Genomic DNA, 19,582 nt, shown 5'->3' on the forward strand with positions numbered 1-19,582 from the left:
TGGCCAAGAGCCAGGCACCCGCCCCCCGCCGAATCTCTCTGAGCGGTCAGCGCCCGACCGAAAACCATGGTCTGAAAACCGTGATGATGAACATGCAGTTAATTGAGTCTGGAATGCGGGTTTTGATGCCTTGTCTAGTCAGGAGATGCCCTGTAGTACTCTGGCTGAAATCTCCTGACGTGGTCCATTGACCTCAAGAGAAAAGCCACAACTGTACCTTGAAAGAAAGGTTACAATTATCTAACTCAAGAGTAGATTTGAGTAATGTAATCCACAATCAGACACAGTACAGGTTTTGCCACATGGATCATCTAAAGATCCTTGCAAACCATCAATCAATACATCAGCTGCACTCAATCCTTTCAATATGAGAATGTAATAAAAATGACAAACAAAAGAAAATCTGCAGATGCTGGAAATCCAAGCAACACACACAAAATGCTGGATGAACTCAGCGGGCCAGGGAACACCTATGGAAAAGAGTACAGTCAACGTTTCGGGCTGAAACCCTTCAGCAGGACACTAGTTCTATCAATACCAAAGCATCAAAGTAATTGTTTACATTCACAAATAATATAAGCTTGACAAACCATCATTAACGTCAAGATGCCTGAATTTAATGGCTATGTTATTCAATGTGATGATCCTATTTAAGTGTCACCCTGGAGACAAAAACAACATGGTAGCTGGTTGCCAAGGGTTTGAAGGAAACAGTTTAACAACCACTAGACTATCTTAAAGACATTTTAGGCCATGATGCTTCTGTCTCAGAGTGCACCATTTTCAGCTGACACTTTGGTAGACTGGATTTCCTGGCCGATGGGTAAGATAAAATTTCAAAGTATAAAAGTTATTATCAGAGTAAATACATATCGCCACATGCAATTTTGAGATTTTTTCCTGCGGGCATGCTCAGCAAATCCGTAGGTAAGTAACTGTAAACAGGATCAATAAACAACAAACTGCAAATGCAAGTATAAATCAATAGTAATAAATAGCGAGAGCATGAAATAACAAGATAAAGAGTCCTTAAAGTGAGATCATTGATTGTGGGATCACCAGAAACATAATGAGTGTAGTAATCATCAAGAGCCAGATGGCTGAGGGGTAGTAACTGTGGTGGTGCAAGTCCTGAGCTACCTATACCTTCTACCTGACAGCAGCAGTGAGAAAAGAGCAAGGCCTGGGTGGTAAGGATCTTTGATGGCGGATGTTGCTTTTAGACCATAAGACCATAAGACAAAGAAGCAGAAGTAGGCCATTCAGCCCATCGAGTCTGCTCCGCCATTTTATCATGAGCTGATCCATTTTCTCCTATTTAGTCCCACTCCCCTGCCTTCTCACCATAACCTTTGATGCCCTGGCTACTCAGATACCTATCAATCTCTGCCTTAAATACACCCAATGACTTGGCCTCCCACTGCTGCCCGTGGCAACAAATTCCATAGATTCACCACCCTCTGACTAAAAAAATTTCTTCGCATTTCTGTTCTGAAAGGGCGCCCTTCAATCCTTAAGTCATGCCCTCTCGTACTAGACTCCCCCATCATGGGAAACAACTTTGCCACATCCACTCTGTCCATGCCTTTTAACATTCGAAATGTTTCTATGAGGTCTCCCCTCATTCTTCTAAACGCCAAGAAATACAGTCCAAGAGCGGACAAACGTTCCTCATATGTTAACCCTCTGATTCCCGGAATCATTCTAGTGAGTCTTCTCTGTACCCTCTCCAATGTCAGCACATCCTTTCTTAAATAAGGAGACCAAAACTGCCCACAGTACTCCAAGTGAGGTCTCACCAGCGCCTTATACAGCCTTAACATCACATCTCTGCTCCTATACTCTATTCCTCTAGAAATGAATGCCAACATTGCATTCGCCTTCTTCACTACTGACTCAACCTGGAGGTTAACTTTAAGGGTATCCTGTACGAGGACTCCCAAGTCCCGTTGCATCTCAGAACTTTGAATTCTTTCCCCATTTAAATAATGGTCTGCCCGTTTATTTTTTCTGCCAAAGTGCATAACCATACACTTTCCAACATTGTACTTTATTTGCCACTTCTCTGCCCATTCTTCCAATCTATCCAAGTCTCTCTGCAGACTCTCCGTTTCCTCAGCACTACCGGCCCCTCCACCTATCTTCGTATCATCGGCAAACTTAGCCACAAAGCCATCTATTCCATAATCTAAATCGTTGATGTACAATGTAAAAAGAAGCGGCCCCAACACTGATCCCTGCAGAACACCACTGGTAACCGGCAGTCAACCAGAATAGGATCCCTTTATTCCCACTCTCTGTTTCCTGCCAATCAGCCAACGCTCTATCCCCGTATGTAACTTTCCCGTAATTCCATGGGCTCTTATCTTGTTAAGTAGCCTCATGTGTGGCACCTTGTCGAAGGCCTTCTGAAAATCCAAATATACAACATCCACTGCATCTCCCTTGTCTAACCTACTGGCAATTTCCTCAAAAAATTGTAATAGGTTTGTCAGGCAGGATTTTCCTTTAAGGAATCCATGCTGAGTTCTGCCTATCTTGTCATATGCCTCCAGGTACTCTGTAACCTCATCCTTGACAATCGACTCCAACAACTTCCCAACCACGGATGTCAAGCTAACAGGTCTATAATTTCCTTTTTGCTTCCTTGCCCCCTTCTTAAATAGCGGAGTGACATTTGCAATCTTCCAGTCCTCCGGAACCATGCCAGAATCTATCGACTTTTGAAAGATCGTCGCTAATGCCTCCGCAATCTCCACAGCTACTTCCTTCAGAACACGAGAGTGCATTCCATCTGGTCCAGGAGATTTATCTACCTTTAGACTATTCAGCTTCCTGAGTACTTTTTCTGTCGTAATTGTGACTGCGCACACTTCTCTTCCCTGCCACCCTTGAGTGTCTGGTATACTGCTGGTGTCTTCCTCAGTGAAGACTGATGCAAAATACTTGTTCAGTTCCTCTGCCATCTCCTTATCTCCCATTACAATTTCTCCAGCATCATTTTCTATTGGTCCTATATCTACTCGCACCTGTCTTTTACTCTTTATATACTTGAAAAAGCTATTAGTATAATAGTTGGTATTATTTGCTATCTTCCTTTCATAGTTAATCTTTTCTCTCTTAATGACCTTCTTGGTTTCCTTTTGTAAGGTTTTAAAAACTTCCCAGTCCTCTGTCTTCCCACTAATTTTTGCTTCCTTGTATGCCCTCTCTTTTGCTTTAACTTTGGCTTTGACTTCTCTTGTCAACCACGGTTGCATCCTTTTTCCACTCGAAAATTTCTTCTTTTTTGGAATATACCTGTCTTGCACATTCCTTATTTCTCGCATAAACTCCAGCCACTGCTGCTCTGCTGTCTTTCCCGCCAGTGTCTCTTTCCAGTCAACTTTGGCCAGTTCCTCTCTCATGCCACTGTAGTTTCCTTTACTGCACTGAAATACCGATACATCAGATTTCGGCTTCTCTTTTTCTAATTTCACAGTGAACTCAATCATGTTATGATCACTATCTCCTAAGGGTTCCTTCACCTCAATCTCTCCAATCACCTCCGGTTCATTACACAATACCCAATCCAGTACAGCCAATCCCCTAGTACAATGTTTTCTACGACAATGTTTCATGTAGATGTGCTCAATGGTTGGAATGGCTTCACCCATGATGTATTGTGCTGCTACTGCCTTTGGTAGGATTATCTGCTCAAAATCAATGGTATTTTCTGTTCAAGGCTGTAATGCAGCCAGTCAATACAGTTTCCACCACACATCTATAGAAGTTTGCCAAGGTTTTTGATGACATGCTGAATCTCCGCAGACTTCTGAGGAAGTGGAGGCACTGTCGTGCTCTCTTTGCAATTACATTTATATGATGGGTCCAGGACAGGTCCTTTGAGGTAGTGACACCGAGGAATTTTAAGTTACTGACCCTCTACACCTCTGCTCCTCTGATGATTACTGCTCATGGACCTCTGCTTTCCCTCTCCTGAAGTCTACAATCAATTCCTTGGACTTGCTGACTTTGAGTGAGAGATTGCTGTTATGACACCACTCAGCCAAAGTTTCAATCTCCCTCATGTTAGCTGATTCGACAGCACCTTTGATATGGTCACAACAGTGGTGACGTCAGTGAACTTGAATATGGTGTCGGAGCTGTACTTAGCCATGCAGTCATGGGTGTAAAGCGAGTAGAGCAGGGGGCTAAGTGGTGCACAGTGCTGATGGAGATTGTGGAGGAGATGTTTTTGCCAATCCAGCTGACTGGGGTCTGCAAGTGAGGAAATCCAGGATCCAATTGCCTATGGGGTTAATAAAGCCCAGGTCTTAGAGTTTACAGATTAGAGTAATTGATAAAGAGTATCCTGATGTACACGTCTTTGCTGTTCAGATGTTCCAGGGTTATGTGAAGATCCAATGAGATGGCATCTGCTGTGGACCTGTTGCTACGGTAGGCAAATTGGAGCTGGTCTAAGTTGCTATGCAGACAGGAGCTGATATGTTTCCTTACCAGCCTCTCAAAACACTTCATCACTGTGGATGTAAGCGCCACTGGGCAATTGTCATTTAGACAGGTTACCATGCTCTTCTTGGGCACAGGTACAATTGAAGCCTGCTTGAAGCAGTTGGGTACCACACGTTGCTGAAGCAAGTGGCTGAAGACATCTTGAACACACCAGTCAGTTGGTCAGCACAGGTATTCAGTACTTGGCCAGGTACATCCTCTGGACCAGATGCTTTTCTTGGATGCACCCTCTTGAAGGCAGCCTGTACATCACTGACCCAGAGGATCATTGCGAGACATGGGGATGTGCACTAGTTCCCCACTGTTCTGCTGGTTAAAGTGAGCATAGAGGGCATTGAGCTCACCTGGAAGCAAAATTCTACTGTCGTCTATGTTGCTAGATTTAACTATGTAGGAGCTTATGGCATTCAAACCCCGCCACAACTGTTGAGCATCCTGCATTGATTCAAGTCTAGACCAGAATCTCCACAGCACCCGTGAGATGGCTTTCTGGAGATCATACTTGCACTTTCTGTAGCATTCTTTATTTCCAGACTTGAATGCCTCTGATCTGGCCCTCAGCAAATTCTGGATTTCATGGTTCATCCAGGGCTTCTGATTGGGGAAAACCCTGAATGATTTTGTGGGGACACACTCATCTACAGCTATTTTCATGAAGTCTGTTACATCCGTGGAGTAGTCATTTAGATCCTCAGATGGGTTCTTGAACGTGGCCTAGTCCACTGACTCAAAGTAATCCAATAATCGTTCCTCTGCCCCCCGCTACCACTTCTTAGTTGTCTTGATCTTAGTTGCCTTGCTTTTTGGGCTCTCTCTGTATGGAGGTAGTAGGAGTGAAACCAGGCGGACCGATTTGCCAAAATGCAGTCTTGGAAAGGATCTACAGGCATTCCTTATTGTAATGTAGCAGTGGTCCAGTGTGTTGGGTCCTCTGGAGCAACAGGTTATGTGCTGGTGATAATTGGGCAAAGTTTTCTTCAAACTGCCTTGGGGAGGGCAATGATGAGACAAAGAGCGGTAACGAGTGTTATATGGATTTGTTTGTCTTCCGAAATGGTCAGAACATTTCTTCAGACTGTTTCCTCTAACAGCAATGTCATAGATTGGAATTTTGTAATTCTCTGCTTTTGGCTTCACTATGCTTTTTGCAATGATGGCCATCTTCTCCCAGGGTGATGTGTACACCTAGGTCATACAAAAAAAAATGAATGCTGAAGGTAGTTTTGTCACAGAATACAATGCTGTGGCTTAAATAAGATTAACAGCAATGAAGTTTATGCTACAATGCTTAGCAGTATAAGTAGTACACACAACTGTCCTTTATGTTCATATAAATCTTTCCACCAATAATATGCAGCCTGCAGACTGTAATTTGGAGATACAGTACCTGACATTTAAGTTGTTTATAAACATCCTGAAATCATAACTGTTGAATGGTAACCCTTTACTCAATTTCAATATTTGTGGAACACCAAAGAATAGTGATTTAAGCTGTAAGGTCAGAGCTTTTGCACTGATCATTTCTTTGATGGGAAATCTACTACATTTATCAGCAATTGTAAGCAAATGTTAACGAGAAAGAAGTTCTGCAAAATCAACACTGGCATTAACCCAAGACCTTCTGGATAATACTAATATTTGTATTAGTTCCTGTATATTCAACATTGTGATTCCTTGACATGTTGGACATTTATTAATTTTTGTGTTCAGTCAAAAAGTATTTCTGGGAACCACCTTTACAATTGTTTAGTTTTCACAGGTCCTTAATGGCGTCCTGTGCAATGTTTATCATCTGTGACTACCTGCAGGATGGTAGCATTATTGTCGTATAGCTTATGATGAGGAAGATGCAAACCTGAGTTCATTGTACACAGTTTGCAGACCATGCAGTGCAGAAGTGATATCTTCAATCATGGAAACAGAGGAATGAAATCGGCCCATCAATCCACCATGCCAACTGTTAAGCAAATACTTATACTAGTCCCATTTTATTCTCCCCATATTCCCAACAACTCCCCACAGATTTTAGCACACACCTATATGCAAGGAGCAGTTGACAACGGGCAATTAACCCTTCAACTTGCATATCTTTGGGACATGGGTGGAATCTGAAGTACCCAGGGGAAACCAGAGAGAATGTGAAAACTCCACACAGACAACACTAGAGGTCAGGACTGAACCCAGGTTACTGAAATTGTGAGGCAGCTACACTGCTGTCACACTGTGCCATTCGTGTTTGCATTTTTGTGATGAGTTGTTGTTATGTGCAACATCTAGCTCTGTTGCAATTTGGTTTCAGTCAGATCACCTGTTGGTCATTGTGTTTATGCTCTCATTGCCAACACACTGTTCTGTGTTGTTTTCCTTGTAAGTCGTTGTAAGCTATCTTACCATTGATTCACTGTACAAACATGGTGTATTTTAACATATCTTTGTCATTTTCTAACTTAAGATATTTAGATTAATTAGGATAGAGGCTTACAGTCTCCTCAGCAGCTGCTGGGTGAAGCACCATATTCACACATTCACTTTCACAGTTGAAAGATGTTTTATATGTTGGGTCAAAAATCTGGATCGAGAATTCATTTTGAATGGTACACACAAAAAATATTCAAACTTAATGGGAGCAGTACATTCAGGACTTTAATCCTCATCATCAATGTAAACATTGATAGTTTGGTCTTATAAAATTGTACCTACATTGAGTTTGATGAGGATAAAATTTGTGTTCATAATTATCATGCCAGTATGTTTAGAACTATGTTTAAAGAAATATACATGACATCCCAAAAACAGAAATACATTTAACAAAGAATATTATGTTAAACGACAATACTTAGAATTAGTGTGAGAATCTGTCTCTAATTTATCCTATTTCTCAACTAAATGTGTCCCTTCATTCAGTTTAACTATTGCTGTCCGATGTTGCCTTTTTCTAAGCTGGTGTCTAAATTGGTTGTGATTCTGTATTCTGTGGCTGAATCTGTAAAGTTAATGATGGGATAGTTAGGTTGCACCACAACTGGGTAAATAGGAGACCACTCTGAGTTTGGGTGCAAGTGTCACTTTGGGAGATTAGGTGTTGGGAATTGTATATCTACGGTCGTAGCTAGGATGATTTGTTCAAATGGTCTGATGCCATAGAGAGGTAGCTGACCCTTCCCTTCAATGCACCTCCTACCTATGTTCTGCAAACAGTTAATGATGACTTTATATGACAGTATTGACAACTGCATTTGTGTTTGGTGACCAATGTTTATGCAATGTTAGCTGTTATATAACAATTTATTCCAAGTCGTATTTTTTTCTGCCAAGGGTTTCTTTTATTTCCTCTGTTATTAGGAAGTTGAAGTCATCCATGACAACAATCTTGTTATTTTTACACCTCTCCAAAATCTGATTGTTTATCTGCTTCATGGTGTCCCAGTGGATATTGGAGGGAGGAGCTAAGGATACTCACAGTAAACTGATTTTTCCTTTCCCATTTTTGAATTCCACCCACATTGAGTCAGTAGGCAATTCCTTCACAAGATTCTCCCTTTAGGCAGCTGTGATACTGTTTATTCTTCCTCAGCTTCTCTGTACATTGCATCTACAATAACACCAACTGTGCCATCATCTAACGACTACTGTCTCCCACTCACCCTGTTCCCTAGTTTACACCTTCCCCAGCAGCTCCAGCAAACCTACTCGCAGGGGCGTGGGGCAGAGGTCCTTGGAGTCCTGGAGTAACCCATTCCTTTTGTATAGGTCATACCTTCCCCAGAAGTGATCCCAATGATTTGCAAATATGAATCCTTGTCCTCTGCACCAACTCATTTGCTGCAGATTCATCTGCCATACCACCCCAATTTTTAACCTTATTGGCACATAGCACAGACAATAATCCAGAGATTACACCGAGGTCCAGCTTTTTAGGTTCCTTCCTAGCACCCTGTATTCACTCTTCCGGACTTCACCCCTTTCCCTGTCTATGTTATTGACGCCAATATATACCATGAATTCTGGCTGCTCAGCCTTCCCTTAAGAATGCTATGGACTAAGTCCTAGGCATCTGATCCTGGCACCTGGGAGACAACATACCATCCGGGAGTCTCATTCTCTTCCACTGATTCCCTTATTTCCCTAACCAATGAATGCCCTATCACTTTCCTCTTCTACCCTTCTTCCTTTCTGAGCCACTCAATGCCAGAGACCTGGCCATTGTGACTTTCCCCTGGTAGGCCAACAGTATCCAAGGCAGTATCTGTGTTACTGAGCTGAACAACCTAAAGGATACCCTGCATTGACTGCTTATCCCTTTCCTTCTCCTGACAGTCACCCATCTACCAGTCTTAGTTGAGACCCTGTAATGCCTGTCTAACCACAGACACACCACCTCTCCCCCAACATTCAAGTTACTTGTAGTTCATCCAGCCCCAATTCCCTAATGCAGTCTGTAAGGAGCAGCAGCCATCAGGGACACTGTAGGCCTCCCTGATTTCCCAAGAGGAGCACACCACTCCCATTCTCACAGCTCCACCTTTGCAATAAGAAAGAGACCCTACGTGAATCTCTGCACCAAAACCTCAGCTCTCCAGTGTAACACTGCACCTCAACTCCATTTTGTCCCCTTTGGTTTATTCCCTTCTTAGCTACATCTATGAAACTTCACATGCTTTCAGTCACTTTAATCACTTTAATCACTTTAAGTTCTCTGGCTCTGATTGACTCATTTTCACTACAGATGTCCATTACCTATATACTTCTATTTCCACATCTTCCCCCCTCCTCTCAGAAAGGCCTTAAGGTCTCTGCTTCTTTTTGGACAACAGACCTAACTAGTTCCCCATCCACCACCCCCCTCCTCGGTCCAGAAGAACTAGTTTTCAACCTCAACAATTTCTCCTTTGGGTTCTCCCATTTTCTCTAAACTCAAGGTGTAGCCGGGACACCTGTGTAGGCCCCAGTTATGCCTGCCTTTTTATTGGCTATGTGGAACAGTCCATATTCCAAGCCTACACTGGTAATGCTCCCCAACTCTTCTTACACTGCATCAATAACTGCATTGCACCTATGCTCAACTAGTCAATTTCATCAACTTTGCCTCCAAATTCAACTCTACCCTCAAATTTACTTAGTCCATCTCTGACAACTCTCTCCCCTTTCTTGATCTCTCTGTCTCTATCTCTGGAGACAGACTATCTTCTGATATATTTTATCAACCTACTAACTCTCAGCTACCTTGACTATACCTCTTCACAGCTATTCACTTGTAAAAATGCTATTCCCTTTTCTCAGTTCCTCCACCTCTGCTGCTTCTGTTCTCGGAATGAGGGTTTTCGGGAAAATCCAAGGTGTCTTCCTTCTTCAAAGGACAGGGTTTCCCTTCCACTATCAACAATGCTGCCCTCAGCTGTATCTTCTCTATTTTCCACATATCTGTCCTCACCCTGTCCTCCTGCTTCCATAACAGGGAAGGGTTCCCCTTGTCTTTATCCACCTTTCCACAAGCCTCCTTATCCAGCACATCATTTTCTGTAACTTCCACCATCAAAAATGAATCTTACCACTAAGCACCTTTCCCTTTCCCCCCACCACTCTCCAGCTGCCACAGGGAATGCTCCTTACATGCTCCCTCATTCACTTACCCCTCCCCACTGATCTCCCTCCTGGCACTTATCCTTGGCCCATCCCCATGTGTGCTTGCACCATTGGATCAACTGTTCAGCAGCATGGCATGTTCAGGGAAGAGTGGTGACTCGAATCCCTTCTGGCATTTAAAGAAGGGCATGCTGGTGGAGGATGACTGAAGGTTATTGTGGGCAATATCTTCCCAAACTATTTGGGAACTTCAGGACGTGGGGTTTGAAGAGGCAAGGCAGTGCCAGGTTGTCTCCAGCTCCTGATTCATCCTCTCTGGCAATTAGTTTGGGGGTGGAATCCAAGTGAGAGGCTGGCTGTGGCTCCCAAAAGAGAACAGAAAGCTTTTCAAAAATGGGACATGAGCTAAAGTCACTCCTCATCTTGGAGTGACTTTGGGACCAATCAATCCATGGTTCTATTAAGACTGCCAGGGAAGGCTAAACACCAGCAGAAGTTCAGGTGAATCAACAAAATAGAAAGAGAGTTGTTCCTTATGCATAAACTCTTGCGCAGCTTGGAGGGGTTCTATGGGAAAGTGGATCCTGCCAGTACCCAGAGGCTGACCATCAAGAACTTTGTTGTTGGTCCATCTCTAAGGCAGAGAGATATCCATGAGGTTCTTGCCTTCTTCAAGAGTCAATAGATGTCTAAAGCTCATGGCTCTGAAACTCCTATGACAAGGAAGCTGGGGGTATTATATGATTAGGGGAAAATGCTTGCAGGAGCGATCAATCGGTCAGAATTTCACCTCCTGCTGAAGGGCAGCCTTTTTTACTGGGTGCTTGCGACATGATGCCTGGAAATGTCCTGGATCGCCACAGTAGATGCAGGAACCTATTCTCCTGCACCAGTCTCATTCCTCCTAAGATAGGTGTATGTGTCCCACCTGCCTAGACTCCTCTGTGAACTGGGTACTGTGAAAAGTGGAAGAGGGTAAAGATGCTAATCTAAGGAGTAGACAGTTCGGGGCATACTTTCTCTGCATAACACAGTTGACCAGTTGTCATCTTGAATTGCTAGCTTGGTCATCCAGGCTGCCCTGCTCATCACATACTGCAAACTCATGCTGGACCCCTGCACTCAGTCCACACTGGAAGGAAGTAATGACGGATCTTTTTTTCCACTCTGTCTCATCTGCAAAGCATGCAGAACTGTACTGCGTAGTCCCTCATTGTCCCTTTCCCTTGGTGCAGGTCCAGGAGTCCAGCCTCCTGATCCCATACTGGAAGATCAAAATCTTTCTTGAACTTAACTACAAATTGCCAATAGACTGGGCTGCAGGGGAGCCTGGTCCCCAAAGAGTGTTGACCAGGCTAAGTGGTGGTCTAACTAAGAGGTTCACCATCTAAGCCAGTTTACGCGGATCATCACCGAACCAGCCTGGCTGGGCTCGGAAAATCAGCTCACACTGGGTAATAAGATTCCCGCTGCCATTGAGAAACTGGAGTAGAGTACCTAGTGGAGGAATACTCAGTTCTGGCGTAGTCGTGGGAGTCAGGGTACTAGGGGCTGAGGCTGATCAGACTGCTAAGGAAGAGGATGTGGGAGATGCTGCTAGTGAGACTGAACTGGCTGAAGGCTGCTGAATTGCAGCAGTGAGAGCAGTAATGGCAGCCACCTGATTCTGCCTTGTCTATGGTGAGTTCCTGAACCGTCACTACAATGGCTGGCCCCTGCTCTTCCCACTTGGACTGTGCTTACTGGTCTGAATGTAGTTGCCACGCTGTTTGAGACCCTCCTGCCAGTGCAGCCTCCACTGACTACATCTTCTCTCCTATCTAACCAACGAATATCAGGGCCATGGTCAGCTGTTCTCTCTCTACTGGGTCCATTTTTTGTGGTGAAATCTTGCAGTTGGGGATGTGTAGTGATGGTCCAAGTGCGACTGAAGCAGATGAACAAATTACTGATGTTTAATAAGATCTCTGCAGAATTAGAGGCAAAACAATTAATGGTAGGCCAACAGGTCCATTAACTAAAACTCTCAAATGAATAGCTAACTCTGCTGCTGCAGCTCAGAAGAAGTAACTTTACACTAAATGAATACCACTCTTTTACAGCGTCAATCTAAACGGTAGTCTACTTTCCTGGAGCAAGGGTGAAGGTAAACAGAGAGCATGGGCATTACTGTGCTTGTGGTCAAGTTTTGATAAGACTGGAATGAGAGGAAGGGAGTTAAATACCACCACAATGAAACACTAATTGGCTGGAACACGCATACTCACGAGCATGATTGCTGATCCCATTCTGCAGCATACCTGCGAGGACACCCAGGCCTCACAGCAGTGTCAGTGCCTGCAAGTGGGGCAAGTGCTATACTTGCTCTTAAACTTCCTCCCTTTCTGTCATTTCAGACCCCAAACAGTCATTCCAGATGAGGTGGACTCTTCACCTGCAAGTCTGTCAGCTACTGTACCTGGTCCAGCCTCATTTTCACCAGTGGATCCTGACATAGATTGTTGTAATGCTTTCTCAGGGACCTTTGCTCTGTCCACATCAAAAGGCAGGATTTTCCATGGCCACCTATTTCAATTCTACTTCCCATTCTGACATGCCCATGGCGTTCTACACTACCATGATGAGTCCACACTGAATCTGGAGGAGCAACACCGCATATTCTGTTTGGGTAATCTCCATGCAGGTGGCATGAACACTGGTATCTCTAACTTCTGGCAATTTCTCCCCCTTGCTCCTTCTCTCTTTGTCCATTCTCAATTCTGGCCTCCCCTCTTACCCATTTTCTTCTCCTTGCCTGTCTATCACCCCCTTCTAGTGCTCCCCTCCTTCCCTTTCTCCCATAGTCCACCCTCCTCTCTTATCAGATTATTTTTTCTTCAGCCCTTTACCCCTTATACCTATCACCTCTCAGTTTTTTACTTCATACCCCGCCCCACCTTCCCTCTTACCTCCTTTCACCTATCACCTGCCAGACTGTACTCCTCTCCCTCCAGCCCCTTCTTATTCTAGCTTCTTCCCCCCTTCCTTTCCAATCCCCATGAAACGTCTCAGCCCAAAATGTTAACTGTTTATTCCTCTCCATGGATGCTCCCTGTCCTGATGAGTTCCTCCAGCACTGTGTTTGTTTTCTCAACACTGACCCTAACTTCTTCTATTGGCCACTGCCATTTCGCTGGGATCTCACTTTAGCTCTTATGTGTGCCTTACAAGTGTGCAGTGCAACATTCGAGTTGACAAAGTGCAGTGCTCCTGACTGAACATGTTGCAAAGATGAAGCGTACTTTGAGTAAATATGAAAGCATCATCAATGGTCTGATTTTAAAATGAATGATTGGACAATTAACTGCAGTGCAAACCCTAACTGAAATACATCCTGTATGGGTTACTCCATGACATGTCACATTAACAGCTATAAACCTCATCATACATCATTAGTTTAAACACTTTGTGTGGTAATGTCTCTAAAAAAGACTGTGTTGCCTACTCCATATATACTGTACGTGTGATTTTATTTCCAGATCTTTTTGTTTGCTGTGATCTCCTGAAACTGTGGTTAAGTCCCTCTTGGAATCTTGGATAATAGAGTTGTCCCTATATAATGGTGAAGAAATGATGCCATTGAAAATGACATAGGAATGATTCCCCAGAATGGCACTGGGAATAAAAAGGTACACTTATTAAGAAATAATATGAATGAGAGCGTCTCCTCTTAAAAAAAATGATGCAGAAAGAGTTTGACGGTGGAAGATATTCCCACTTATGAGTTCAAAAAAAGGGTCATGAATTTAGATGGTAACTAAGAAATCAATTGGAAATTCACAACTAATGTGATCAATGAGAGATAAGAACATGGAACATGCTACATTGAGGTTTCTACTACAGATGCATTTATTGGAAACCCACATCGACATAAGAAAGTTATGTTAACGGTATTGTCTGAAGCATGAGAGGAGCAGGATTCTATAGTGCCTGGGTACACAAATAGGGATGAAAAAAATAAACAAAAGTTGAGATAAATTGAGGTGAATGCAAGCCCATGTGAAACAGTTTGTTGCTCACGTATTCAATCTGTTTTAATTACAACACCTATACAAAACTGTTTTGTTTTGTTCTTATTTATTTTCAGAGTACTCTTCCAGCTGCCTTTAATTATTTTCTCAGACATTCTATGAAAGAATCCTTCCAGCACTTTTTGTTCTAATTTATAAAGGTCCCTGCATTAGCCTGAAAAAAACGCCACTGTAATAAGAGAACATTTTGTTATCAGTTCTAAGGGAATATTTTTTCTTGTTTGTTTTTAGCTTCTTAAGTCAGCAATAGTTCCTCAAATGTGAAAACTACTCCCTTTTCTTCACCCCTGTCATTGTAAGGTTGCTGATGCAGCCAGCAGCATTTCTCAAATTTGTGTCACTAGTTATTGAGATTCATGAGCAATGTCGAGTCTCGTATCATTACTTAGCACTTTCATTTTTTTCCTTGACAAATAAAACTAATGTTCTCAGTGGTATTGGTCATGTTATCTGAACATCTTATAGATTTGTCCTTGTCTTGTGCGTACTGCACTCGAACCTCTCTAAGATCAAGAACTGCACTTAATCTACACTTCACTTTCTATCTAGTCATTGCTTGAGGTTCTACTCTATTGCCCCCCTCCCCACCGTATATCTTTAGATATAATGGATCCTTGTCAGGGTTGCTGTATTAATACTTCTAATCTGCATTAATGGAAATCTAATATTAAATTTTTAATGTAGGTGTTCAGTCATTTTAAGGACATTGATAAATATTCTGTAATAACAAAAGAAAATAATAGTTGAACTGTAAGCAAAATACTTGTGAAACTGCACAACAATTCCTCTGACAACTTAATCAAAATAATGAATTAATAGCTATGGGACTTTTTTCCATTTGCCTTAGTGTCATACTGATTGAGACCTCCTTGATTGTTCCAGCAAGCTCTTCTCCCAGCATTTATTTTAAAGCGAGGGTTACCTTTACTAAATGAGTAAATGTCATTTAACTACCTGGCGTTCATCATCAGTCCAGTTCTTCACAAGTCTGGGGACAGATTTAGATTCTTATGATGATTTTTTAAACAAAAGAAAAATTCATGTGTAACGTTGTACATATTTGGGAAGTATTTGCCTTCAGGACCTGGCTGGTGGCGTAGTGGCAACAGTGTCGGACTTCGGGATGAAAGGTCCCGAGTTCGAATCCAGCTCCAGCCGGCTCCCCTCCCCTCACACTTTCCATCCGTGATGCGTTACGAATTGGTGATCTCTTTGGAAACTCACCTGGCAGAAGGCAATGGCAAGCCGCTGCTGTAACTTGCCTCGTATGCGGTTCCCCACTACCTTAGAGAGGTGTGGAGGGAAATCGTCCGCTAACCGGAGAAACTCTGGATGCGATGTACCTTTCCTTTTATTTGCCTTCAAACAAAACACTGCAAGTAAAAAGAATTGTCTGTTCCGATTTTGCATTGTGGAACATCAGCACCAGTATATTTTTTTAAAGTCAAAGCAAAACTCAATTTAGAACCATTTGGATTTGAGAATTCATCTTTAGAACTCATCCCAAATGAAAACATACTTCATTATGTGCACTTCTGTCCAACTGGCAAGAAAAACAGAGATTTGCAATTTTGCTGCTGTTACTGTAGATACCATCTTTGAGCACTTCTCTCCTGTGTCAAAGTCAGAGATTAGATGAAATAGCTAAAATAAAACAAAAGATCAGTCTACTTAGTTTGCACAATAAAGTACATACAAACTTGGCGATCTTTTGTTGGCTACAAATTCATGAGGTAAAGATAAGCTCACATTTCATCTAGCTGTAGGAAATGAAAGAAAGAGGTTAATGTCTAATGAATCTGTAGTTCGCTGATAAAGAAACATCAGTTTCCTGAGACTATTTGGTTTCACTCAGGAGATGACTGGCAGCCCAATTGATTATGCCTTTATTCACATGCATAGAGATAGACAATTTTCCAGTTTCTCTGTAGCAACTGTTATGAGATATTTTTTCAAATGAAATCCAATACAAACATTTCTCCATGGTTTGAAAATGAGTATGTTTTAAAAATGAGCTTGTTTTAGCTTGCTATCCTTAACCTGTACCTTTAAATAGCTGCTCTATCCGACACAGCCTTAAGATGATAATACTAACTATATCACAAAATATTGATTTTAAATAGGGTTTTGTTGGATTGCAGTGTAACTAAAGGTAGTAATCAGAATGCACAAAATGCTCTCTCTTAACCAGGAGAAACTTCAATGACAACCATCAACTATCAATAATCTCAATGTTTAAATTTGATTTTCTAAAGATCAAAGCTCATTCTGAGCTGAAGTTCAAAATTATTACTCCATGAACAATCTTTGTAAAATACTTTAGGGGATGTGTTCAAAGCAGCAGATTTAACTCCTTTTACCACCAAAGAATTCATGTGTTATATCATGATTGATTTCAGCAGCATTGAAGCATGGTAGCTAACATGTCCCTGGTGTGCCATTTGGCAAGTGTATTAATAATTTATTCTTAATTTTTAATTTCAATTTCTATAATCATGCTTGAAAAATTAGATTGTCCCATGACACTTTGGAGGGGAAAACGACACACAGGAATTACAAACAACAAAAATAACTGAAAGCAGATACAGAGAAAAGATTATTAGGCTTGGTCTATTGCAGGTGTTCACAACCTGGGATCTATGGACCATTTGGTTAATGGTAGGGGTCCATGGCATAAAAAAAGTTTGGGAATCCCTGGTCTATTGTGAAAGGCAGAGTCGGGAGGAAATGCAATGGGTTTGTCTTGCCTGAAATTTTGTTAGAAATTATGTTTGTAAGAAGCATATTTGTTGGAAGCATGTCTTAACCCACAGTGTGCATTATTTAAAAAAGAATGTGAAACATGGAAAACATCTGTCTTTTAATGTGCACTCATTGCACATATTTGCAAACAATAGATGGTCATGAATAACAAATTACATCAATAACAATTCTGGCTGAAATGCGATTACAATTTTGGTGCCCATACCAAACAAACTGAAAAGTATTAAGATAAGTACTAGGATACGCTATCAATACATGAATAATATTATATAGCATTGTGGCAGTGGCACAGAGGCAGCACAATGGTCCAGCAGCGAGCCGTTGCCACATAGTTCAACCGGCCTAGTTTCATTTCTGAGCTATGGTACTGCCTGTGTGGAATTTGCAAGGTCTCCATGTGTCTGCTTCTAGGGCCTCTAGTAACTTCCCACATCCTAAAAAAAGTTGGGTTGGTAGGTTCATTGGCCTCTTGTAAATTGCCCCTCTTTGCTATCAAAGGTGTGTGGGTTGCTAGCATTTGATCCTCACCACTGGCTGATTTATGAAAACATTCATAAAGGCTAATTGCTTTCTGGCAAATTGTTCTGATCCATGGGAACATTCTGATTGATATCCTTCAAATGGACGCTTAATATATTTTCCATTTTCTCCATAACATTCTCATTTATCACTTGCAACAGATTTGCACTTTTAAAGATACAGTCTAATACATTATCATAAATTTCCATCTCCTTTCTCAGAAAATAGTTAATTTGTTTACACTGTATACCCTACTGACAGTAGAGGAACTCGAATTATTCTTGCACATCAAAGACATTATAATAGTATAATCTGGTGATTTAAAGATTATCATTCTGGCCCAAAAAATTGAATGGATTGATTCCCCAACTTTTTTTGTTACCCATTAATGATGAATGCATTTTGATGGGGTAACAAAAAAGTTGGGGTAACCTTGCAAGGAGAGCTATGGTGCTGTATGAGTAATGACTGATGCATGATACTCCAAGACTATTTGAAGCTTGGGGAATTCAGTACTGTGAAAAGGTCTTAAGCACATATGCCTAAGACTTTTTCACATTACTACTATGTATATATCCCTAATGTTTCACAAATGCTGATGCTTAATAATGGAAACCATAAATAACAAATATGTGATGAAATAGGGATATATATACTTTGGCCAAAGAAAGAGATGACAAAAAAAAGATTTAGAATGAAAATTTTGCTAAGAATTTTCCAGATTTTGAATTTGAACTTGTGATATTAAATGACCCCTGAGTGAAGACCAGGTCTCAGGAAGCCCTTGATGGTCGTTTAAAACATTATGATTTTCTTCACTGGAAATCCCAATAAAATTCTTAATTAACCTTATATCATTTCATAGTGTATCTTATGAGCAGGTTGGACAGGTAATTTGCTTTGGAATGCATCAAACAGTTGCCTATTCTTCGCCGTTAGTAGTGAACAAAGTAGAGTGAAATTTCATACTCTTTTGGAACAAAGTCATGAACCAACTAGAAATTGGAACTGGATTATTATTGTCACATATACTGAGTGCATTGAGATAGTAAAGGAGAAATCAATAAAAAATGCAGCATAATTGTTACAGAGAAAGAGTAGTGCAGTCAAATAATAAGATGCAGGGCCACAATGAGATAGATGGTAAGATTAAGAGTCCATTTTATTGTACTTGAAGACTATTCATAAGTATGACAGTGGGATAAAAGCTGTCCTTGAGCCTGTTGTTACATGTTTTCAAACTTTTGCATCTTCTGCCTGATGGGAGAGGGGAGAAGACAGAATGCCGGGTGAATGGAATCTTTGATTATATTGGCTGTTTTAGATTAGATTAGATTATGAGGACACACAGTCCTCTTTTATTGTCATTTAGTAATGCATACATTAAGAAATGATACAATCTTCCTCCAGAATGATATCACAGAAACAGAAGACAAACCAAGACTGAAAAACTGGCAAAAACCATATAATTATAACATGTAATTACAACAGTGCAAAGCAATACCACAATTTGATAAAGAACAGACCACGGGCATGGTTAAAAAAAAAGTCTGAAAGTCTCTCGAAAGTCCCATCATCTCATGTAGACGGTAGAAGGAAGAAAAACTCTCACTGCCATGAGCTTCCAGCACCGCAAACTTGACGATGCAGCACCCTGGAAGCATCCGACCACAGCCGACTCTTGAGTCTGTCTGAAAGCTTCGAGCCTCCAACCAGCCCTCGAACACCGTGCACCAAGCCTCATCTGCCGAGCTCTTTGACCCCAGCCCCGGCAACAGGCAATAGGCAAAGCCAAGGATTTGGGGCCTTCCCCTCCGGAGATTCTCGATCGCACATTAACAGTGGCAGCTGTTACGAGAATACACATAAAATTAAGATGTTTGCTGGCCTGGGCTAGCATCAGTGGCATCAGCAGTTGGTCTGCCACCTGCCCTCAGGGGAAGGAGAGATAAGGAACAATGGAGCAGCGTCTGGAGATGTGTAATGAAGGGATGTGGGAGGAAGAGCTGTCTGGAGCGGCTCCCCCCCCCCCCCTTTGAACCCTGAACTGTTTGAAGTGATGGACAGGCGATACCCCAGCAGGGGGATAAAAAGGGACAGGTTCGCTAAGACAGACACACACGCCACCCGAG

This window comes from Mobula hypostoma, chromosome 3, assembly GCF_963921235.1.
Source record: "Mobula hypostoma chromosome 3, sMobHyp1.1, whole genome shotgun sequence".
In the NCBI taxonomy this organism is placed as follows: domain Eukaryota; kingdom Metazoa; phylum Chordata; class Chondrichthyes; order Myliobatiformes; family Myliobatidae; genus Mobula; species Mobula hypostoma.